The sequence below is a fragment of the Cavia porcellus genome, unplaced genomic scaffold, assembly GCF_034190915.1.
Source record: "Cavia porcellus strain 051 isolate PalLab524CR breed Dunkin Hartley unplaced genomic scaffold, mCavPor4.1 scaffold_31, whole genome shotgun sequence".
In the NCBI taxonomy this organism is placed as follows: Eukaryota; Metazoa; Chordata; class Mammalia; order Rodentia; family Caviidae; genus Cavia; species Cavia porcellus.
In genome coordinates this window covers 33,403,071-33,429,418 of record NW_026947514.1, presented here as the reverse complement: position 1 = coordinate 33,429,418, position 26,348 = coordinate 33,403,071, and the positions used below count along the sequence as shown (strand labels likewise).

Below are 26,348 nucleotides of genomic sequence, written 5' to 3'. Positions count from 1 at the left end.
GACTGGGCTCATCATAGCATTCAAACCTACTTCAGTAATGATAATTTTAGATGGAAAACAGCTAAGAAACACCTACTTTGTACTGTTAAAATGAATTATGTCTGACATAGTCTATGATGTTCTTCTTTCCAAATGAGTACTGGTGTATGATACTAAGTGTGCCAATGCTCACCAGTCTTTTATGATTCCTACCCAAATCAAACTTCTTTTATGATTCTTTTATGATTCCTACCCAAATCAAACTTCTAGAATTATAGTGTCTGTTGGGATTTCAGATAGTTGAGATAAGTTATCAGTTAACATTTATATGTGGATGATCATGCCCTTATAAGTTTAGAGTATTGGTAGAAAAATGTATGCCTGATGTCAACTTAGGTTCAATTCTTTTTACTACTTGTTACTGTATTAATTTTGTTGAGTAACCCTCTCTGAACCTTTACTTCTTCATCTTTAAAACCCTGAGAATTCCAAGCCAATTGCTTCATGATTTCTCAACTACATATCTATCTACTTTCTAGAATAACTACAATAGAGATTGAAATATTGACCAAGATGTTGCTTATTTCTCCTTCTCTTGTTCTTACGGGAAGTAATATGAAAACCTGCTTGCTGTACTCACTAGTAAATTGTCTGGCAGTACATTCAGTAAATGGCTGAATCCTATTGAGCTCAGATTCCATTTTTATTCTGTACTGTGTAAGCTGCATTCTGAGTAGAGACTTTCCAATCTATTGGTTTCTGAAAATATTCCTAGGAGATGAGGAGGAGGCAGATTTTCTCATGGGCATGGATCTTCATAAACACACCATGTAACACTTAACTACTTTTCTAGGGCTTTCTATCAATGGTTAAAAAATCCAGGGTCTATAACAGCAAATATGACTGAGATTTAAATGTGGATCCAATTCTAAAACCTCCCCATATGCTGTTATTAAAGAGTTAGCTTTCAAATCACTAGTCATTTCTAAAAATAAGATAATAAAACCTAGTGCTGAAATCACAAGTCAGGAAATTTAGATTTCTCAGTTTTACCAGTGCTAAAGTAGCTGTAGCAACTCACTTACAATTAGATGATTTCTCCATGAGGAAAAGAGGATCATGAGTAAATAAGCATTAAAAACTAAAACAAAATAGCATTTATAAAAGTCCTTTGATCTCTGTAGAGAATGAAGATTGCATGAATTTATAGTATTAACATTTAATACCTAGGACTTCTGATGTGTTCATTTTAAATACAAATAGGTAAACTTTGGACAATGTGTTTCCAGATTTGGGGGAACTAAACGATAGCCAATCTTGAAACAAATAGTGATAGCACAGTCAAAAGAGGGTAAAATAATGGAACAAGACCATTCAGGCAACTACCAGAAAAAGCTTCTGGATTATTTCAGTTAGCAGCAAGAGTATGTACTTCATGTGCCCAGGGCATATTAATTGGCTGTACTATGCCAAGACTGAGCTGCATTTCTTCTAAGTGATCTGCTCTAAATCACTCTGTTCATACTGTTGTCATCAAGTTTGCCATCCACGTCACAAAATGAGCAAAGGAGATTTTTTTCCCCCAGGATATAACTTCTAGAACGAGCCAAGAAAAATAATACTGAGGATTAAGACTTGTTTCTGTAAAAAGTTTTTCTTATAAACTCAAGAATACCACCAAGTATTCAGTACCACATTGACTTTCAAGGACAAATAGCATGTAATTCTGTACACAAACACTCAGTGATGTTTTCCTTTAAAACTTCTGAAAACATCACCCTTTTCTGGATTTCGGAAAAGAACTCAACCTATCAGCAGCTGCTTCTGCTTATACATGTATGCACGCAAGTACTTGTATGTGCCTATGTGAATGTGTTTATGTGTCCATGTTGGTATGCATTTATACACATTTAAGCACCTAAATATTTTCTTGTTTTTTAAAGTGATCTATGTTTCTGACTAGTGGTAATGATCTAATTACATATGCTTTACTGATTCCTATCTACCGAAAACTATTTTTCAAGTTTAATAAATTTTCTTTAATAAACTGTTCCTTTAAAGCATGCTATAAATCACATGGAGTCATTTTTTTTTCTCACTAGGGTAGACCTCAAGTCCACTCATAAGGAGAACACATAGAAAATTGCTTTAATTTTGTCCTATAAAGCTTCTCTAAGCAACTTTAAATTGATGAGAGGAACAGTGGGGAGCGAGGAAGAGAAAAGAAATAGAAATAAAAAGCAATACACTTTTTAAAAAACATCTTAAATTCATGTAAATATAAATATACATTTAATATAAATTATATTAATATAAATATAAATACATGTAAGAAAGCTTTTAAAGGCTTACAGGAATTTAACTGTCTTGTCCAGGGGTTCTGACCTTTTGGGATTTGATTGGCCATTCACCTTGATTTGTCTGTAGATCACTGAGTCACTGTGTTGAGATTATCGGATGGTCAGATGCTGAGAACCCTCTAAAAAAAAATGACTTTGTCTGAAATTTTCCGATTCAGGTGTCTTTAACCACTTAATGCACATGATGTTGGCATTGCTTGAAAGGAGTCAGCTCCTCCGTGTAGGCAGAATACCAGATCATCTTGGCACTGGTTTCGTAATGCTCTTTTTTCCCCCTCACATTGAGCTGGTGACCATGCTGCCTCCTTGTTTTACTCCTTCCTTTCTCTTCCTCAGTCTCTTTCCTCAGGCTGTGTGAGTACAGTAAGTATAAACTGAAACGCCTATCTCTTTGTGGAATGAACACAAAGCAATGCATACATTGATAAATTGAAGTAGCTTTTAAAAAATTATTTAGCCCTTGGACCAATGTATTGCAATTCTATTTAAAATGATTGTTTCCTGATAATCCAGTTAATTAAAATAGTGTTTTTGAAGTTATAGAAAAAAAGATTATTACTGTTTTAGATGATTATTCATTAGTTTAGCTATTTACTTCTCCCAATTTTGCAGTGTTCTGGCATACTTTCTGTTTTTTATCATTTTGTTCCTGACCCCATTTTCTACTCTCAAGTCTCATGAATAAAAAAATGAGGTTAGATACTTGTAAGTAATTGCATGAGAAGTAGCTTTAGAGAGTGGATTAAAATGTCAGCCATTCAAGTAATTGGGCTACACAGCCTGAGAAGGAAAGACATTCCTTCTCAATTTCTTTGTTAAAATTTTGGCAGCCAGATCCTTTTGATTTTTCTGTATTCTGTTAAGTTAACAGAGACATTTTTTAGGCCAAGTCTGTATGACTATAACTTCTTGCTGTGGGCCAGTAGATAGCACGTTGAAAGTTGGCAGAATATAGGGTCAAGAGAGAAGGGAGTTCTCAGTAAAACGCCATAAAAACCTTCCTGCTTTTTAACTCATCCCTTCTGTTGCCTCTGTTTTATGTGAACTGGTGACTGATGTTTGGGTTGTAAACAATGAGTCATTTTACCTCACTTTTTTAGGCAGACTCAAGAGATGATTGTTTAGAGAATAATACTTGATGGTGTGAAAGAGACTGACATAAGAAACACTTTGAAGGTGATGTGTAGATAAAATGCAGCTCTTGTCTAAATCAGCAAATGCCCAGTGTTTGGTCATGCAAGGATTGTGGGAAGGTATTTTTGTACTGGCATTTTGATGTAGAATAGTGCTACCTTCCTAAAAAGTATTTTAAAACTCCTTTTTTTTTCATATTTTTTCTTTGAAAATAAAGAAGCTACTTTCCAATATGTGTGGGCACTCTTTTCACACTTAGTGACTATTTATCAGTATGTGATTTCCTTAGTACAGTGTGTAGTAGGTACTCTGTGTAGCCCTAGATTTCAGGTTTTGTTTTTAGAATGAGGCTGTTGTTTTTCCTTCTTTGGCAAGAAGTTGGGGGTAAGATAGGTTTTATGCAGCAAATTAAAAATATCTAAATTCACTTTTCCTTTTTTATCTAAACAGGTCAAAACAATTGCAGCTGAGATCATTTCTCCGAGACAAATGTATTTATTTTATCTCTGACCTACAGTTAGGATACTGAAGTGTAGAATACTAAAGGCATAGCATCACATATCTTGTATTTGGTAGATACTCAGTAAATGTTTGGAACTTATTGCAGGTTTCTTTCTAACAATGGCTTACAACTTTTCTTGTGCTGTGGTACTCAGATTGATAGTATGTCCATGAAATATGGAATTTTTTTTCAAAGAACATATCTACTAATAACATAGTTCAGAGAGAAATACAACTTGAAAAATATTATTCTACTTTATTAGTATTCATTGGGAGTAAGACTACCATATAGAGCGTATGTTACAGTGTTCATTTATTACATGATTAAACATGATAAATTCCTCAGAGCATCAGACCATGGGATGTTACACCTTGCATCATGTGGGTAGGACAGATGGCCTATAAGGGGCTACAAACACTATTATTCCAGCTAGATCAAACCAGTTTGTAGTTTAAGTCAAGACATTTGGTTCTTGTACAAAAGAAATTATATATCTGAGTGTGTGTGGGTGGGTGCCACAAAATCTGCTCTTTATTTCCACATTGGCATTTTGGACTAGAGCTTGTCCTGTGGTACCAACAATTTCTTAGTCCTAAAGAGCATGTATGGGCCAGAGAATTGTGTAACAATGCTTCATGAGTCATACTAATGATCGAAGTAAGTTTTCCCCCGTTACCTTAAAATAACCCAACTTTAATAACTGATGAACCATGCCCTATATTTTGAGTGTTTAATTTGATGGAATACTGATGATTTGGAAAGTCCTATCTCCTCTATCTTCACTTTACTCTTGTGTAGTATTCAGTCCTAATCTATTTATTGTACATCCTGCTTACTAATGACTCCGTTTACAACTAGGTAGTTGTGGTTTGGGAGTAGGATGTCATCCTACCCACTGTTAGGTGAAGACTATAAATGTTAGCAAGGGTCAGGTTCCCTTTTTAAGGAAAGCACTTGGCCTTTATAATGAAAATGTCACTACACTCATCATCATGATTTTAAGTGCTTTACAGTATTTCAGACAATACACGTATATTTAACCCATCATTGTCCTCTTTCACAAATAAGGAATGTGAGGCTAAATAACTTTTCCAGGGTCATATAGGGGAATGCATTGAAGAACCAGAATGTCTGGCTCCAAAAGCTGTGCCCTTATGCTGGCAGTGGGGAAAGACATCTTAGTAAGCAGATGCATAACACACAGTGATCTCTGTGTCTGGATGAGCCCTATGCTAACATAAATTTTAGGAATTATGGGATAGCAATGAGAAATGTGAGAATAGGAAGGAGTTTTCTGGGCAGGAGAGGCCATAGCAACAAATCTAGAGTCTGCTAGTGACTACAGTGAGACTTCCTCATGAGGTCAAGGAGGCACTGAAGTGGGGAAATGGCAAGATAAACCAGTGGTCTACACAAAGCAGATGAGACAAGGGAAGCAAACAGCAGAGGGAATGGCATTTTATATTTAGATACGTAAATACCCTGTATGAAAACTCACAGTTTCTCAGGAGAGGAATGAGAATGATTTGAGGGTGGGCCTTGGTCTTGACCCTGTGCCACAGCAGACAAAACACAAGTGTTGTGGAGCTAAGGTGATCAAGATGAAAGTGTGTTTACACAGATGAGCATTGGGATTTATCCAGGACTCTGGAAAGTAATCCTTGGGTTCAAGACTCCATGAATACCCTGCCATGTTCCTAAACTGGTAAATGACTGAGCTTTTATGCGGGTAGATTGTGGGAATCATCTAGATGAAATTTAGCCGGTTTCACCTCTACTCCAGGGCCCACTAATGCAATCCAGGTGTGTAGGCAGCCAGGTCTCTGCTTTGGAAGCCTCGAAGAACTTTCATCTCCAAAGGGAAACTTTGAAGAATGTCAAGGGCCTTTCTATCTCTCCTTGTTTTTTGTATTCTTACTGCCCACATTTGGTAATTGGAGATATTTGTGGTGTTAAAGCCGGACTTGTTCCCTCTCAACCCTCCCCTCCACCAGTGAAACCTTACGCCTGTGGCTTCAATTGTGCACAGCACTGATTTCTCTGCAGTGTCTCTCAGATGTAAAAGGAGAATGGCTGAAATACTAGAAAGGGGGTTATAGGAAATCACCAAACAACAATTTTCCACGTGTATAGATCCTTTCATCTGAGGGCAAGAGAAGCTGGAGAGGGTGCCTCCAAAAGGGTAGGGGGCACAATTTAGAACTCTGGTTATACACTAAGGAACTAAAGATCAAAGGGCTAAGTCCTCAGAATTACACAGTGAGTCACTGGAAAAATTCTGAGTAGAAATCAGGCATCCTGTTTTCCAATCTTACATGGCAAATAAGTGCAATTGGCTTTTAAACATGACATTTATTTTTTTCATTTAGATTCAGTGCCATCCTAAGGAATATAATTATGTGTGCATTATAGATTTGTATTTCCATGCCCTACAGCATTGCCATTTGTGGATGAGGTGAAAAGGTACTGGGAAGCCTTTATATCTAATGTGTGGTCTTTGTGCTCCTATGGGACCTTGGCCTTCTTTAAAAACCACTACCACTATTCAGGCCATCTTGTGGCTTCAAATTAGAAGTTCCCCCTTAAGAGAGATTTTTCCAAAGCTAAATTAACAGCTATGAAGTATACTGGTAACTGTGTGATTTACTTTTTCCAATTTTGGCTGCTGTGCCTTTCACTCTGTTGCCCACTGGTTCAGATCAGCTTTAAGTTTATCTCCAAATATATTGACTTAATATGTGCCAGATAAATGTAGAGTTAAAAACGACAGGATTTGCTTACAGAAAGAAATGCAAATTCTTTAAATGGCTTAATATTCCATTCAGTTTGGATTTTTTCATATGTCCTTTGTATATATGTCAGTTTTTGATAATGGAAATCTGACTTGAATGTAATGTGACCTGAAATAAACACAGTCAAATTATATGTGGATGTTTGTGTGCATATATGTGTGTGTATGTGCGTGCATGTTGCATGCGTGCGGGCGTGCGTGTGTGTGTGTGTGTGTGTGTGTGTGCGTGTGTCTGCATGCATACATGGTTTTTCATATGGGAAAGCAGCCAGGGAAATGTTTAAACTTCTCACCACCTGCCAGAAGCTGGAAGAAACATATGCTATAGAAATGAGCTCTAGGTAGCTTCTCCAAGCACATTCAAAGAGGTTCTGCAGGAGAAAATTGTTGAAGCATTTGCAAACATGCTTTGTTTCTTAAAGATTTAAGGGGCATGGACTCTGATTGTACGTAGAGAGAAGAAACATGGGACAGTCACTCCTTTGGATCCATCCAGGAAGTGTAATGAGTAACAGGAACTTTTGTAGATCTGTTAAGTATGTAACAATATCAAGGTGGCAAGGGTATAGTGGAAAGAACATAAGCTTTGAGCCAGAGACAAGGGCTTGTGACTGGTCCGACTGTTTCCTAGATGAGTAACTTTGTGTTGATTACTTAATTTCTATGAACCTCACTTTTGTAGAAAGAGGACATTAATAGCTACACAAATTTATTATGAAAACTTGTAGAATATTTAAGACTTTTGATAAATGTTACTTTTGCTTTCCCATCCTTCTTCCCCCACCCTTGCATATTTGATTTTCAAACTCTATGTAACTTAATTATAGTCCCCGATTAAAAAAAAAACAAAAACCTACCAAAGTCTTCCCCAAACTTGAATTCATCATTTGAGATTGCTGGTCCTCCAAGACAAGATAATTCTACAAATGCAGATACACATTTATTTTTCACAAAGGCAATGACTGACGATTATAGTATTTGTTGCTAATAACTACCAAATAAGGACAGACAGAAGATTCATCAGCATTGAAATTATCATTTTAAGGCTACAGAAAAAGCACAATGTTACATATTCTTGAGTAAGTTAAGGAGAAAGAACAGAAAGCAGATTGAAAAGGCTTGCTTTGCCTGCTAATCTAAAAACTCTGGAGTATTTTACATTGACCACATAGAAATGTGGAGAACCTGCTTGTTCGCAATGACTGTCTCTTGGAAGCACTTAGTTTACTTCTCAGGTTTCCCACAACCTTTATGATTATAGACCACCGTCAAGAAATTTTATTTAAATTAAATTGATATGTGTTTTTCTGTTTATAAAAGTAAGACATACTTATAAAATTCAGACCTCTAAGAAATATATTATGGAGAAGGTATTTGGAAATATTAGAAGATTCCCATAAACTTAGACTTAACTGCTCTTGATGTGCTTGTATATAGTCCTTTAAATTTTTCCACTGAATATGTTAACATATTTACTATTCATTTTCTTTGCAAACAATGTACTTATGTTATATACTGTTTTGTACCTTTTCCTCTGCTCTCTACATCTTAGACAATATTTCATAAGAGGATTCTTCTTTGTACATCCTATACTGAAGATTAAACCATTGCACATGCTAAGCAATTACTATACTACTGGACTGCATTCCTCAGTTCTTTTGCATTTTATTTTGAGAAGGATTTTCTTAAGTTGCCCAGGCTGTCATCAATTTGTGATCCTCCTACTCTACCCTCCTTAGTAGCTGGGATTACAGGCATGTACCACTGCATCCAGGCATGGGAAGATTTTGATCAGCAATTTGCTTTTCTGATATTTCTTTAGAATTCATTAGTCCTAGATTTGGGTGGTATATACCTTTATTTTATTTTATTTTATTTTTTTATTTAAGGAGAAAAAGAAAAAAACAGAAAAAGGGCACAAGTAATACAAAATTTAAAAAATAAACAGTAAGAAATCACTACTTAATAGATTACATATTCTCATCTTAGAAATAGTTGTTCAAGTTACAAAATTGAAGCATATAAAGTGGACTTTCAAACAGTGAGAGTGCAAACAGTTTTGTTCAATGATCCAAAAAACCTTAGTAATATGGTTATCTATCTTATACACTTAAACATATATTCAGTTATAACCTTTAGAGCACTTTCTTTTCTTTTGTACAATGACAATTACACATTTTGGGTTTTATTACTCCCATAGTTCTTATTACTTTTTTTGAAGAGAGTAAAACCAAATGCGACATAGCAAAACAGAGTCAGTCAAATCAAAAGGATGGACATAATAGATAATGTAAAAACAAAATACAAGGTGATCAACAATGGTTACCATACTGCCTCTTGCTATTTTAAGAAGAATTGCCAGTTCTAATAAAATTGAACAAAACAGTAAAGAATAAAACCAAAGCATTGGAGACCTTACAGGACTTTAAAAGAAGATAATGGTCAACCGGAATGGGCATCATAATGAATCTTATTGTCTTCACAGTTTTGCCTATACTTTTGAACTTGGTACTATCAAGCAAAGCAGAATAAGGGGAAAATCAGTCAAAACAAGATGGTGAGAGCAATAAGGATTTCAAATCAAGTTAATGGGAAATCAAAGTAGGTTACTATAATGTATCCTGCTATTTTTTATTTATTTTCCCTTAATTAAAAAGATAAAAAGAAAAAAAGTAAATAATTTTAAAAAAGGGAATTGAGATAAAAGAGGGCATAACAACAGAACAGCGTAGGTCAAAACATAACCATTTAAGCAAAATAGTGTTTCACCACAAGATACCCTGACATAAAGTTACCATAGTGTCTCTTTCCTTGAAATCTTTGAGTATAACTTCGTATACTGTAGCACCAAACGTATCAAGACACTATAAAACCATTCAAGAGAATGACATTATTACAGGGTATTTAACACCATTTAACAGAAAATGAACAATGGTTTCTGTATAATCTCCTTGTCTATAAAAGTTTTTACTTATATTATCATATATAATAAAATCCAATAAGATACAACCTTTTAAGACCGATGGAGACAGAAGAATACAAGTTTGATGGGACTTCAAAACAAGATGATACTAAATCAGCACTAGCTATTATGATGTCTTGTTTTCTCCAAAATAGCTGTTCCTGCCATCCGATCTTACCTGCCTCATTTCTGTTGAGCTCTTTTTCTGTCATTTGTTGTCAGTTTGTCTTCTTCATTTCGCTTTCTGCTTCATTCATTGTGGTCTCTCTGTCACTATTTCTGGAATCTTGGTATTCCTATTTTAGACTATCCTGCAGTATTCTCTGTAGAGTTGAATTGGTGGTTGCAAATTCCCCTAGTTCCTCTTTATCCTGGAAGCACCTTGTTTTTCCATCAATTTCTAGGGACAGTTGTGCAGGATATATCAATCTTGGCTGGAGGTTATTATCTTTCAAAGCTTGAATTATTTCCCCCCCACACTCTTCATGATTTGATGGTTTGTGCCGAGAAGTCTGCTGTAACCCTGATGGGTGTTCCCTTGTAAATGATCTGTTTCTTGTCTCTGACGGCTTTTAATATTCTGTTGTTATATTGGATTTCTGGAATTTTGGTTATTATATGCCTGGGTGTAGCCCTGTTTGGGTTGTAGGTGGTTGGGGTCCTGTATGCCTCATACATCTGAGTATCTTTACCTTTTGCTAAATTAGGGAAATTCTCTTGGATTATTTCAGTGAATAGCTTTTGTAGTCCATTTGTTTGTGTCCGTACTTTTATGTTCTTAATTCTTAAGTTATAGATCCTCTTATCATCTTCTAGCCTTTGTATTGTTGCTGTTTGTTTTCTTGTTATTTTTAAGAAGTTTTTCATTTCATGCTCCCACATTACAAATCTGCCCTCCAGTTCAGATAATCTTTCCTTAGTTTCTTTCAAGCTGTTATGCCAGCGTTCGATAGTTTTTAGTTTCCTGGTAATCTCTTTGAACCTGCTTCACGTATTCTATGTTTTCTCTATTTTCTCCATCAAACAATTCTCCCCTTTTTTTCTGTTCTTCCATTCCACCATCTGTTTTTTCTTGGGTGGTGCTTAGTATTTCTCTAACTATTCTACTTATATCTTGCTTCAGGTCGTTAATAACTTCATTCCTGAACTCATCTATGAGCCTCTGGAGATAGCACTTTATGTCTATTGGTGCTGTGTCTGATATTGCATGTTTCTCAGGATTGGGGCCGAGGATCCTTTCTTGTTGCTCCCTCTTGCCATTTTTTTGTTCCTTTTATACAAGCATATATAGGAGGCCCAGTTTCTTTCTTTGTCAGTTACAGTTTGTTTGAATTGTGCCGGCTAGATGTTCCCGCCCACTGCAGTGTACTAGGGAGACACAGACCTGGGCAGCCTATGCTCGGCCCGCTCCTCCAGGTCAACCTACCAAAGGCTTCACTGCTAGGGTGCACCTCCAGGTGCTGGGACCTGGTTTGGGCTAGCCTAGTGGGTCTTAGTCAGCAGCGTCATGCAGGCCAGGCACTCCCCACCAATCCCGCTTGAGAGGGAAATATGTGACTGAAGTCACTGCAGCATCCTGTTCTGGCTAGTCTGCCCGTTCCCAGTATGTCCTTTGCTGAAGCTTCCTACTCTGTGGAAGGGTCCCTGATCCTCTCAGTCACCACAGGTCGATGCAGGGCTCCTGGCCAGTCCCGCTCTCAAATCCATTCACCGCTTCCCACTCTCAGAGCTTTCGTGCCTCTCTCTTTGCCATGCCGATTGGGATGTAGCAGTGGCTGCAGGAAATTCAAATCGCAGCTTCCAGTGTCGCGGGATCCAACTTCCATGCTGAGACCTTATCTGTTCCTGTTATATCACCAGGATTGCATTTCCAATCAGTTTCTCTTAGTTTAGTTCGTTCCTGGGTCGGCAAAGTATATCTCCCCTTGCTTAGGATTTCTCGCCTGGCACCATTCCTGGATTTTAAGTGTGGTTTATCAGAGAGCCTCCAACGCTGCTGCTATCTATCCACCATGTTCTCCCGGAAGTCTATTGTATTTTTTTAGGTAAGCAGTTTCTAGAACAATTATTTAGTAGTAGTTTTAAAGGCAATGGTATTAAGTTTGGCTGTGACTTTCCTATTGGCCAGCCCATTATTTGTGATTGTTGTATTTATAGTGTGAATCATAAATTAATGACTTCACAAAAACAGCAGTTTTCCATTCTACTGTTCTTTCTGGCAGTGGGTTTATGAAAAGTAATTGAATTTAGGGTTATATTGTTTTGTTCTGAAAAGATGGAATGAGTTATCCACCAAGAAACAAGCCTGATCCGGTTATTCTCCTATTTAAAATTCTCTTTTGATTTTTCCTTCCTAAGGGGATACTATCTACATTCATTGGTTTGTAAGAATTTTGTGACTTGCCTTTCTAGCCTCAAGTCCCAGCATACACTCCATGTATACAGGGTGCAGTCAGTGATTTCTGTTTTATATTGCTTTTCTCTCTGCTAGAATGCTTCTTATTACTTCACTTTTGCTGAAACTTACGTGTTTATAGCTCTTTAATGAGACTTTGTTCTGCTCTTCGGGGAGAACTCTTTCTCCTTGTTCTCTGTTATGGTGGTACTAATACTATGGTATTATATGCCTAACCTCTCTTAATCTTTGACTGATTAAATACTTTTGTCATGCTGGGGATCAAACCTCATACATGGTAAACTCTACCACTGCCACATTCCCAGCCTTATTCTTTTTTATTGTTTTATAATATATGTACAATAAAGTACAAAAATATTAAATATAGAGTTGATGAATTTGTCATGTCAGAATTTGTACCTGTACTGTGAGCATTCAGCAGATAGGAACCAAATTTTATCCATTTTTGTATTCCCAGGGATACTTAATAAATACTTGAATAAACATGAATGATCTCTAGATAATTTCTTCATTCCAGTGAATGAAAATTTCTTTATGAGAGGAGTGTTTTTGAGTGTGAAACCAAGTAACAATTTTTTTTACTTTTCTAATGTCAAATGTTAAGAGATACAACCTACAATATTATTATTAATTTATTGGCAATTATGGGTTAGCAGATTAGAATAAATTTCATCTGTTTTTCTGTCCATCTGATGGACAATGATTTTATTATAACTGTAAATCTTAAGTCTTGAAGTGTGGTAAAGTTCAAACTGCCTTTCCATTAGTATTTCTTCCTTATAGAAAAAGCAAATACCCATTCTCTTATTCCTAAATCTGGGTTTAGGTTGCTTAAGAAATGGAATGATGCTTCATTTCAAAATTAGTTCTTCCCATAAGAGTTGCTGATGTATGTAAAATGGTATGTATACACTTTTTTAAAGCTGGAAAATAAAAAATGTACTAAGGGTAATTTGATTGAGCAACAGGGTTAAGTAGTTTTCCTTGAAAGGTGATCCTGAAAACAATCCTTTAGTTTACATTAGGGCTTCAAAGGAAATAAACACAGTCTTTGTTTAAAAGGCTAGCCTGGTTACCTTTCCTGTGTTAGAAAATCCAGGCTGAGATATCATTACATTTTACTGATACAGATTTTGAATCTAAAAAAGCATCTGTGGTAACAAGTAAATAATAGGCCCAAATAGACACTTTTCTTCTACGTTCTGTGATCTTTATGGCCTTATCCCTTCTCAGATTATTTCAATTTTATCATACAACTTACTTTCTTTTATTAATTAATTAATTAAGCAAGCAATCAGCTCATTCAAATAATCTGTCATAATCTATATCTGTTATATCCTCTGTATTCAATACTCTGAGAATCTCAAAATGAAAAATTCAGATTAAAATTTTGTCTTGTCTCTATTTTTAAAAACTTAATTTTCCTCTTGTGGCAAATTGGCCTAATCTAACAAATATCCATTTAGAATCAATTCTGTGCTTATTACTGTTCAAGATCATAATTCCTAATTTCTGTAGAAGCTATCATTTATCCCATTGATTTAAATAATGGTGAATGAATTTTAGGATCTTAATGTGGTTAGTGTTGCTAATATTTCATTAGTAATTATGAAAAGGAAGTCAAGCAATTCTTTTCTAGGAAATATGAATCAGGTTAGTTGTTATCATTATCTTCAAACTATTAGTTAATACTGTATTTTTGTAGACCTTTTAAAAAATAATGAAAAGATATTTTAAGTACAAAAAATAATTTGTGTTAGGTAAATGTTACTGTGAATTTTTAGAGGAACTGTGCAGTTTGTTAACTGATTTGAGAGTAAAATATAATTGCTTAAATATTTAATTGAATGCTCATGTGTACTCATGCCCAACTTCTGTTGTAATGGCAACAAGTGAACTAGTGACAAAGAGGCAAAATTAAACATATGTGCTTGGATCATGGTTTTAAAGAGGCCATAGATCTGCTTTATGGAAACTTGGGCTTCTGTATAGCAGCATTTGAAATTACTGTTTGACCAACCTGAAAAAAGGTAACTAGAGGCCCTATGAAAAGAAACAGTACTATAGTGATGTGATTAGTTACCAACCAAACTGAGAAAACTCAAGCTGTTTATTTTTTATCTGTTGTGAGTATTGGGAAAATTCTTAGAATTAGATCCTGAACCCATCTAAAACTTGGGTAACATTGGCATTTTCTCAGAGCCTAATTTCTAAGGAAAGAGATAATGGAAGACCTTATCCTTCTGTGTTTTGGTGGACTCTCTTCTGACAGTTCAGATCTTACTCAAAAATAGGTTCTCAGACTCTGAGAAAACTCGTAATACTTTAGTCTAAGCCTATAAATCAAGGAGGGATGACTTTTCATGTTCTGCTGAGGAGAATTCTGCACTCAGTAGAAGAGAAGAAGACTATATGTCATTAATCACTCAAGACTTGTTTACCACTAAAATCTAGAGGATGCTTGCCAGGGCAGGCAGTAAAATTACCTTGGTTGTATAAAAATAACCTGAATGGTTTACTTAGACTGCTCACAAATGTTTGGGTATTATTCAAGAGCTATCCAAGACTAACCAATTAAGTTTTATTTTTTACTACTCTTTTCAAATTCACCTTTACACCACCCAATAACTTTGAGAGGAGTGGAAGTTCCTGAAATCACATTACTGACTTCCAGCCATGTGACATAGCTTTTCAGACACTGGGTTAAATTTCAACTCAGACTTCTCTCTTCAGTTTAGGTCATCTCCAGGCCAGAAAAGCCAAGGTCATGTGTTGAACCAATGCAGAGAGTTTTGTTGGTTCTGATAACTCTAATATTATTCACTGTTTGAAATACTATACGATGGTTAATCATAAGTTGCATCTGTTGTATCCTTTTATTTATGAGCCCTTAATCAGCAAGAGCCACTGTTTGAAAGGATCCTTTCACGGGGTCTTCTTTTTGGAAGCTCTTTCTGCTTTCACTGGGAAAGAAGAAGACTTCATGTTGACTTACAAAAATTACTTAATAGTATATATTGACCTCTCTTAAAAACAGATTTTTCTATCCAAATTCGAATGATCAAACTGTAATCTTTGTGGTTTGACCAATGGCAATAGAAACACTAAGCCAGTTCTCTCCAAACAATTCCTTTTAATTTTCAGTGGCAAATGTATGATAAAACATTCTTCTTTTTTCTAAGCTATGTAAAAAACTAAGGTGGTCAGTCACCCAGAATAAAGACATACCTACCCTATGCCTCTTGTCCATATGACCAATCCAGGTTGAAGCAGCAGTGTTGGGGAATATGAGCTTTTCTAAGTTAATATATTTGTTTAAGCCTGCTTCCAACTCCCTAACCTCTGGCTTCCTCACCACAGTATTCACTTTTTTAATGTTCTTTTTGTGTAAGATGGCATATTTGCCAGTAGGAGTACTAGGGATCACACTCATTATGCCAGCAGTAATCTGTCCCTTTCATACTCAGAGGAAAGTGGTATAGGATATTAAACGAACAAGTGAAGGGGGCTGCCTAGGCCTAAAGGAATAGAGTAATTGGATTTGTTTAACGAATTAAATTTCAAAGTTCTACTTCCCCCCCTTTATAGTACAGATAAAAATCTTTACTTGAGGAACATTTCAACATCCCAGCTGCAAGTATAACTTATAATAGAAATGTTGGGGTTTTTTTTATTTTGGAAAGAGACAAGTGCTATTTTGTAATAAAAGATAAGGATGACTGGAGGTAAACTTGGATTTGTGACTGACACAGCTGGATGAATTCAAGTTTAACAACCTGTAAGTTAAGCGATCTCTGTTTTAACCTTAGCTGAGTCAAGAATATTCAGCATCTCCTGTGCTCACAACTACTATTCAAAATAGTAGAAGACATGGTGGGGGCCCTTAAGGGAGTGGAAAAAAATTTCTTTTATCTTCAGATAGGGTCTCTCTATGTAGTCCAGACTGGCCTTGAACTCATTATATAGCCCAAGCTGGCCTCAAACTTTGGCAGTCTTCCTATCTCAGCCTCCCAAATGCTGGAATTACAGGTGTGCATTATCGTGCCTGGCTTCAAGGGAGTGAAAATTGAATGGACAATTTATATGTATTAGGATTTACTAAAGTATAGTGTGACTCGTATAATCTGAGAGCCACATGGCTGACTACAACCCAGAAGGCCAGGAATACTGTGGACTTTGCTACTAGGTAGCTGTAGGTTTCTTGGATAATCTCCACGATCCATTTATTTTATTTTGAACTGAATATTTTTGTACCTCCCTCTATCAAGTATATAAGAATAACCTAAGTAGTGTTCACAACTATGAATTTAGAACTTTGAGTCTCTTGCAGATCTATAGAGTGAGACTGAGATACAATAGTGTGGTAGAAAAAGACTTGATTCTTTATTAATATTCTGTAATAAAAGGAATGAGTGCTTTTGCAGTTTATTACAGTGTTAAAGTCTTTAATTTGTTAAATGTGATTTAAGTGGCAATTTAAAAATCTATTGGAAGTTGACTTACTTCCCTTCCCTCTAAGAAATAGAAAACATTTCATAAACTATTGTTTTTACTTTACTTCATTTGTTAATTCATTCAGCACCTCATTACCTATTAGGTCATGTATTTGCTTTATATCTTGGAGCTAAAAGTGGAAGATAATGGCTCTATCTCTTAAAAAGCCAGTGAAGAAAACTAAGAAGGAAACATAAATTTCTACTCTTTTAAATAGAGTATTTTTTCTACAGTTAAATTTGAAACAAACTACAATTTTAGCTATACTGACCATGTCATCTTCATATTCACTTGCTGTCTCACCCATTCACTCATTTTTCAAATTAATGAGCACTAGAAACTTGAAGTCATCCTTGACACCTCCTGTCCATTTGCCTCCAAATGCAAACTATCTCCAAGTCCTTTCATATGTTCCTCTCCAGGTAAGTTCTCAACATGTTTACCATCTTGATTGTTCCAGTTACCTCCCATTTTTTCTCTTTTTTCCCTTGTAGTTAGTTGCTTTCACACTTTTTTTTCATAATGAAAACTATATCCACAATTCCCCCAATACACATACATATATGCATTATGTTGTATCTATAAGTAAATCTGAAACCAAAGATTCAGAAAACAATATATATGTTTACTCTGTGTGGTATGCATTTTGGTATTTTAAAAAATTCTACTCATTTTTTTTTCATGTGACCAACTAAATCCATTTCATGACCCACTAGAAAGTTGAAATAGCAGTATTGCAATCCTTTTCAACATAGCAGCCCATCTGATATTTTACATCATTTCTCATCTTTCATTGGCTTCCAATTACACTTTTAGGATTCAATCTAGAAATAATAGCATGGCCTAAAAGGTACTGTGTGGTCTTACTTCTGCCTTATCTTCACTCTGTCCCAGTTCTCAATTTTTGACACAAGTTCCTTTCTCTCATGGAGCGATCTTCTTTCTTCAACCTTCACCTATTAGTTGTCATGTCTTTGTGTAAAGATTACTTTCTTAAGAAAATTAGATCTCTCTTGATCATTCTTTTTTCTCCTCCTTACTTTGTGTTCATTTATTACAATTTTATGACTATATGTTTGTGTGACTTTTTGTTGAACACTAGTGGTTTCCACTAGATTATAGGTTCTGTAGTAACTGTATTTTGTTTATTGTTATAATCATAGCGTCTAATTCAGTCCTAGCACACAGGACAAATATTTTTGGCACCTACTTTTATCAAATGCTGGCTTGGCTTTAGAGTATAGAGATAAAAAAGACATAAACCCTACTCTCAAAGAGTTCTGCCTTTTGTGGTTGTAGTGCATCTGAAGACAAGGTAAAATAATTTAATAAATATATTACAAGGGCATTAGAATGCTAGAATTGCTGCAAATAATTTTTGTTGATGACTAATGGGGGGAGTGTCCTTAGTTCTTTAAAATACAAGCTGAAAGAACCGCAGTGGTGTTATTGAATTACCAAATAAATTTCCCACTGATATATCGTAAAATTTAAGTGAATGATACTGTCAAAATGCTTTGACTTTTAATACTGTTTATATATCATTATGTAGTTCTCAGGCTCAGAATCGTAAAGTTTGAGATAATCAAATGGGGATTGAGACCAGACTTCCACTGACTGCTGGAATACTCAATTATAACATGATATACCTTGCTAGATAGTCATTAGTCTTTGAACCTTCTCACACTGGAGAAGTAACCATTATACAATACAGCCTGCTCCAATTTGGTAGTTTGAATAATTAAATGTTGTTATATTGAATTCATTTTCTGCCCATGTGCCTGTCTTTTGGACTTATCTGTGTAAGTTTGTTCTCTTCCACAAACCAATCCTCCAGCTATTTGTAGATAGCTAACTTGCCTGAAAAATTATTTTTCCCACTTAAAAAAAAAAAAAAACTTTGGTTCTTCACTTATTTTTCATGTGACATGATTTCCAGATCCTTTCTCATCCTGTGACTTTGACATTTTCCAATTTTTCTGTACATTCTTTAATGACTTGGCATTCAGACTGGAGGCTGCACTCCAGCTGTGTCCAGAGCAGTGCAGAACACAGGGGGACTACTTTTTTCCTTACTGTGAACACTATACTTTTGCTAATCTGGCTTTAAATTGCAGTGGGGTTTTCAGCAGCCAAGTGACTGTGTTGGCTCATGTAATGTTCATAGTCAGCTAAAACCCCAGATCTTTTCCACATGAACTCTTGTTCAGCCTGGTCATTTTCTCATCCTGAATTTAAGCATGTACTGTACTAGTTTTATTTCTTGTATTCATGTAATAGATTTTTATATTTATTCCCATTCAGTCTCATCTTATTAACTTCAGACCAATTTTCTAGTCAGTCTTTGGTGGGGTCTACAGATTTGGCAAAAGAAGAAACTTAAACCCTAGTGAATACCACAAACAGTTATTTGCTTTAACTTCAGGAAATGAAAAGTTGTGCTGGTTTTAAATTTCTCAAATTGCCTCTCTTCTCCATCCCTTCCCCCTCCCTCTTAGTGCTTTGGTCTGAAGCCCAGTGGAGGATGTCTGGAAGCAGACTCCCTTTGGGGAGGGTCCTGCTCTCGGCCTCCGTATACCACCATTCAATAATAGCTGGGGTCTGTCTTGGCAAAGACAACATCTAGTCTCTGAGGAAACCTTTGCTCCTTACCATATGCCACCTACTTAAACTGTAGCATCGTCTGACAAGTTTAGCCTATTGTCTCCCAGAGGAAATAGAGAGCAGCCTCCCTGCCTACCCACCAATCTTTTTCATCCCCACAATCCAGCTCTGGAAAATATCTGAAGGCCACAGAAGTGGGAGTACCCTTTGATGTTTATATTGGCTGGCTCCTTTTCCTTTTTTACTTTTTTTTTTTTTTTTAATAATCAGGGTAGTAGAAAATGTGGGGAATTAACCGCATGACAGCAGCAGAGGAATTCATTAGAGAAACCGAGATGAATTCTGCTCAGATTTCAGACTCTCAGGCAGAGAGTCACAAAGGAGTAATCATCTTCTAGTTGTTTTTAATCACTTCTTTTGTGGGACCTTCCTTGTCCTTGAAAACCAATCTCAGTGTCCGGGATGGGAGAGTCTGAGAACATAGGCAGTCAAATGGTGGCTTTGATATAGGGATTACTACAGCAATATTAGCCACTTCTTTCTAATTTCCTCATGATGAGATGGAACTTGTCCATCTTAGAGAAGCCAATGGACAGTACTGTGTCATTGCTTTTATTTAGAGTGTTACACATTAAAAGTTTATTTTAAGGGCCAGGGATATAGCTCAGTACATGCTTGGCAAGTGTGAGGTTGTGAGTTTGATTCTCAATTCAAAAAAAAAAAAAAACCCAAGTATTTTAAAATGTAAAATATATGCATAAAATTTTGCTATGGACAATTTTCAAGTAGACCAAGGAATGTGGGGAATAATATTTTGCAAGTGTGTTCTCTACTTAATACCCAGAGAAAACTTTTCATGAGCTTCAGAGGTAGCTTCAGTTGATAGTGTATCCATGATTTAGTTAATTTATACATAAGATTTTACTGGAAAGAACTTGGTAAAATAAAACAATGATATTTCTCTATAAATCTAGACAGGCAGCAGTTGAGTTTTGGAGGTGTTTTGGTGGTAGTAAGATTTCACACCCAGAGTCCAAAGGGATCATCTCCTTTGCTTGAGGAATGAAGTGCTACTGCTATGCTAATTCCTTGTGAATCTTCTTTAAAAATAGGCAGATTCTAAAGTTTCATATTGCAAGTATTTAGGAGAAAAATCTTCTAAAGCAATTTAAAATACCTTCTAAATTTGTGTTTCTTTATAATTGATTGATTTCATAAATCATTTGTAGTTATTTATTAGAATAAATTGCATAAAGTTCCTTCTCAGTTACATTTTCTAGCATAGCTCTATGTAAATATATTTGCCTGAGAACCAAAGGTCTGTTCTTGAATCTTGGTGATATTTCTGGAATCTTTCATTAACCTGAAAGATTCATGTGCATAATCAGCTCTAAAACCATTCTAGCATTAGTCTGATCCAGACACATTTAAGGCCTCTAATATCACAAAAAAATTCTTAAGTCTACTCATCTCATCTTAGAACATAGACTTTATACTTATGTAGAGACTGAGAGTCAGACAACTAAGTCACCTGTCTATACTATGGTCCTCCTGCTTCTCCAGTGAGACACTGGAACCTGTCACCTGCTTGTCAGTGAGGGAAAATATATCAGTCTTTTTCTATCAGTTATAAACAGGAGGCCTCTAGAAGTGATGGAAAAGGCTCTGTGAAAGAGGGATGGTCTGGAAGAACACATAACATATTAATCATTCAAAGACTATTTTTTGAGGACACCCTGTGTAAAGACATTTCAGATAGATTTCCTGCTTCCAATTGATCGGCAACATGAGGAAAAGGTTAAAAATATAGAAATAAAAATGCTGATAGTGTATTTTGTGTACAGTTAGAAAAGGAAAGATGTGATTTAGTTTAATTCTCTTCTTTAAAAAAAAACCTTGGTCCTAAGGAAATCAAGAGATGAACACAAATATATGCATATAAGTATTTTCAATTGTGCTACTTATAAGTAGGAAAAACTGTAAAAGAATTTGACTGAACTTGGATTATAGGTATAGAAAATAATACTCTATAGCTATTAAAAATCACACTATAAAGCTGGATATGTTAGGATATGTCTGAAATCCCAGCAAAGCACTCTTTGAGGATAAGGCAGGAGGAGTAAAGGTTCCTGCCCAGTTGGGTAATTAGCAATTTATCAAGAAGCCATTTTAAAAGAATAAAAGAATTTTTAAAACCCCCAAAATAAAACATAAAAACACCCAAACACCGCAAGTATAAAGTATTTATTTAAGCAGAGAAATACTAATGGTATAGAGAGGAATGAGCAAATAAATTATGAAATGATAACAATCTCCATTTTATAAAATGTATTTACATTTGTGGCAGTGAAAAATCAAAAGGATATAAAAGTTGTTAGTTTTATACTTCTACATACACATATACATATATGTGTTGAGACTGAGCTGTTTTGGTTTTCTTCTTTTTGTGTGTGTGTGTGTGTTTTTAATTTTATTCTACCAGAAAAATTCATTGTTTTATAGAAAATTATAGAACGATATAGAATTGTTTTATATATTTTTTGGGGGGGTACCAGGGATCAAACTCACGACTACACACTTGCAAGGCAGGCGTTTATGCCGCTGAGCTAAGTCCCCAGCCCAGTTTTATAAGTTTTTTATGTTCTGCTAAAAAGTTGGTCATTCATTGTTTGAGAGATTGCTTGATTTTAGGCAGTAAGGAATCTTGCGAGGACTTGAGTGACAATATAAAATAATACTACTGGAAGACAAATGCAATAAATGTATCGTGTTTTAGAATAGAGAAAGCCTAGTTTAAAAATGACAAATCTTCAGATTGTACCAATAATTTATAATAGAATGATAGATATTTGAAATCATATAGTGGTAGTAGGAACTGAAAGATTGGACCAAAGTGAGCCAAAAAGAATGACTAGGTAACATATGATGAAATAGCTGTGAAAGATGAGAGAGATAAGTCTAGAGGACAAGTGAAATAATTTGACTTGCTCGGGGAGAATAAAACCAACTACAGTAAAACTTGTTTAAAGGCTGGGATAAAATGTTCTCCATGTGTTTTTGTTGTTTTCTTTTTATTTGTTTGTTTTGTTTTGTTTGTTTTTTGGTTGGTTGGTTTTTGTGTTCTATGGGAATCTTTATTTTGTTTTTTATTTGGAAATGCAGAAAAGTTAGAAAAATAAAAATAGTACAGACCACTCATGTCTTTATCCATATTCATCGATTGCTAATATTTTATCACATTTACATTATAATTCTGTCATTATCTAATATATAATCTATATATCCATTCATAATTTTATATATTATGTATATATAAATAATAGATACACATAAATTTTTTCTAAGTTATTTGAGTGTAACAGTACTCATCTTGACTTTTTACCCCCAGATATTTCAGTTTATATTTCAAAGAAGTATGACATTCTCTTATATAACCATAACAGAATTATCAATTTCAGTTCATTTCATCAAATATTTTATCTAACCTACCTACCATTTGTATCCCAGTTTTATCAGCAACCTGGTAATGTCAGTGTCCTTTACAGCATCCAGTCTAGGATTAGATATCAGTTTGTTGCTATATAGTAAGTTGTCATGTCATTTTAGTCTTCTTTAATCTGGAGCTTTTTGCTTTGTTTCTTTCTTTCTGTTGAATTTTGTGAAGCATTCTGGGTCAAGCCCCACCCACTGCCACTGTAAGGAAGTGCATTTGATGTTTCCTTATGGCAGCATTCAGGTTATTGTGGCTTGTCAGTCACATGATGTTTCGCCCTCGATTTATCACTACTGAAGGCACATAATGTTTACCTGCCATTCACTGGTAATATAAATTGTGATCTCTGAGTCAAGGCATTGTCTAATAGTATAGTTACTACTTTTTTTCTTGCAAGCACAAAATAATCAGTACAAAGCAAACATCTTGCTTCTCATCACCACTTATAGAGTTAGTATCCATTGGTGATTTTTATGTAATCCAGTCTTTCAAAATCCTGATATTCCAACTTCCATATTTCCCAGAACTAGATATTTTGTGATAAGCAAGTTATGAGCCCTATCTTTTTTTCATCCTCTCTATTTATTTATCCATCTGTTACTTACCAGTTTGAATTTATAGGTTCCTTGGGTGTTTTTAGTGGTTGACACTATATTAAGTTACTTTGGTGCTCGAATTGAACCAGATTTAACTGATATGTTCTTGTATCATATTTATAACATTTTAAAGCACTTTGTTAACTTTTTGGTTTAATAATTACCATAGGTGCATGTAATATATATATATATATATCGCAAATCATCTATTTTTTTTTTTCAAGAAATTCAGTTCTTTATTAGTGGAAATGGTACTAGAGACCAAATCCTGGCCATAGTTGCGCTGGTGGCTATTGTGGTATTTTTGCTTCTTAGCCCTTCAAAACCACTGAGAAATGCACACACACATAACACACACTCATGTACATATTTTAGAAGCTATGAGTTCCTGCTAATATGTAAAATTTTATTCTACTTCATAGATTTCTTACCTGTTCATTTCAGTTTTTTCTGCTTTTCAAGTTTGCAATAATAAGGAAAAATGTTAAAGGTTTTCAACATGCAGTGGAGAGAAATAGAATTTTGAAGCATATGTCAGATGCTCAAGTTTAATAATTAAAAAGTCAGACACACAGAGCTAGAGGTAAATAAAACTAGAATTTTCCAAATGCAAACATAAGATTTCAAAAGAAAGATTACTGAATGAGTACAGAGTTGGGTATAGTTATCACATTTTGAGATACACTAAGAAGTTACAGTAGGAAAAGGAGGTAAATAAAGGTAGTCTTGGAAAAATATATGTGGAATTTAAAAAAGTAAGAGGAAAAACAGTACTTTGTAGAGTCACCATTCAAAAGAATTCAAAAGAATCAAAAGAATTTCAGAGGGCAAAAACTGCAGAGTGATCAGAGAAAATTTAAATACAAGATTGGGCCTTTATGGCCCTGAATCAAGGCCGGCAGCTTCCTGACACTGTTGGTTTCAAGCAGGAGCCCAAAGAGATGTCTTTTGATGGTCTGCTGGCCATTTCAGAACTTGGGCAGTGAAATGGTCAATTCATTAGAAAGAAACAGTTTGAAGCACCCTCCCCACCCCTGTGAGCGGCTGTGAGTGTAGCAGGCTCTGGTGGTCCAGGACGGGAGCTATCAGCGTTACCTGGGACCTGAGCCATGCTGGGACCTGGAGTGCCAGGAAACCAAGCAACCTCCCCTTGGTGAGTGGCTCTGAGTGTGGCAGGCTCCAATGCCCTAGGACAGGGGCCTCTGGCGTTTACTGGGACCAGAGCTACGCTGGGATCTGGAGCACTGGGAAACCAAGCAACCCCTCTCCGCTGCCTGTTTTGTTTTGTTGAACTTCAATATACATGAAAACATGGACAGCTATTTTGAAGAGAACAAGAGACTCTACAACAGCCATTAGTGACTTCCCTATTGCCTGGTTTCGAAGGCCTAAAACACCTTCTTCATTCATTCAGATCAGTTTTATATTATTGTTTTGTATGAATTCTCTGTATGCTAAGACATGGACAACTACTTGGAAGAAAACAAGGAACAATATGATAGACAGTGAAGATCTCAGGTCATCTAGCTTTGAAATTTATATCTCTTACATTGCTTTCTTATGTTCTATTTTGTTGTGCTTAATTTTACCCCCTTTAAAATAATAAAAAAATAAAAGATTGGGCCTCTGGATTTGATATTTGGTTACCAAAAGATTTTTATATGGGGGGCTGGGGATTTAGCTCAGTGGCTTAAGTGCCTGCCTGGCAAGCGTGAGGTCATAAGTTCAATCCCTGGCACCAAAAAAGAAAGATTTTTATATATAGATTTAAAAGAAACCCATTGTAGGTTTTTTTGTTTGTTTGTTTTGAGGATATGTCTTTTAGGTACTAATACAGCTTATATTAATTAATACTCTTTAGTATTTTGGGGACATTTGCATTTACTTTTTCTTAACCTTTATGTTTGCTCACCAAGTATTACTCTATTTCTGATTGCGTGCTAAACAAATTATGCTCTGCGTATAAAGTGCACAATTAAGAAGCACTGTAGACAGGCTATTTTTAGGGAACTCATGCTTTTCTTTAAAGACTCAGTTAGCATTTGGAATCGATATACAGTATAAAAATTTAAAAGGAAAACAACATATTTCCTCATCCCCTAAGAGGTTTCTTAAAATAGCATGTAATCTTACCTACAGTGGGAAAAGCCTCAAATTTTATAAATTGGGTTGGATCTAAGCCAGATTACCTGACCAGAAGATCCCCCAAGAAAAACAAGGTGTGGTAAAGGTTATAGTAATGGTAATTAAGAAATTTGTGTTGTGCCTGCTGGGCCTCAGTAAAAGCAGTGACCCAGCCTGTGGCTACTGGCATCACTTCCACTGCTGAGACATGCTGTCTTTTTGGAAAGAAATCCAAACCAAATCTTTACCCACTTTGAAAGCCAAAATATTCTTCTCATTCCTTTTAGCCACAGAAGGGGCTGAGCTTTTGCTAATAAGATCCATGTCTGTGTGACCTGTTGATGCATCAACCTGTTTATATTTAGTGCTTTAGCAATAAAGGGTTTAATTTTAGTTGTTTTTCTTTGCAGTCATTGAACTGCAAGAGTTAGAGAATCTAGACAGGATCTTCAAGGTTACTTACATTCAGCCTTTATCACTTTCCAAAGGAACACACCTAAAGGAAATGAATGAATGTATCCATGGTGCTACAGTTGGAAAATCGTAAAGCTTGAGCTTGAATTCAGCTAACCCTCTACACAGGTCTGCAGCTGCACTATATATTAGTAGCATATCTGTTCAACAGCAAACCCTTTTTGAGATTATATATTATAGTCTGGATGCTGGGTATCAAATCTATATGGTGACAAGCTATACTGTGAGAGGTATACTATGCTCAGCAGTAGCTTGGTCACCAGAACTCACAAGCAAACTCTTTGAGCAATGTGAAAGCCAGATCTTTACTGAATTGATTAGAATGTATGGGTCATTTTGATAGGCTTGAGATTTTTTGGGGGTCGGGGGCCAGGTGGTTTAAATATTCCCTAAGTTATAGGACTTTTTAGAAGGCTTAT

At 35.6% G+C, this 26,348-nt stretch overlaps 1 protein-coding gene and 1 non-coding gene across 9 annotated transcripts in view; both read left to right on the top strand.

The window, feature by feature from the left end:
• The window catches only part of Rad51b (RAD51 paralog B), a 569,590-nt gene that overhangs the window by 302,399 nt on the left and 240,843 nt on the right, over window positions 1-26,348 (top strand). The window lies entirely within an intron of this gene.
• Window positions 24,210-24,346, top strand: LOC111757623 (small nucleolar RNA SNORA2/SNORA34 family). The gene has a single exon (XR_002791925.2). It is a non-coding gene; the product is annotated as a small nucleolar RNA SNORA2/SNORA34 family (small nucleolar RNA).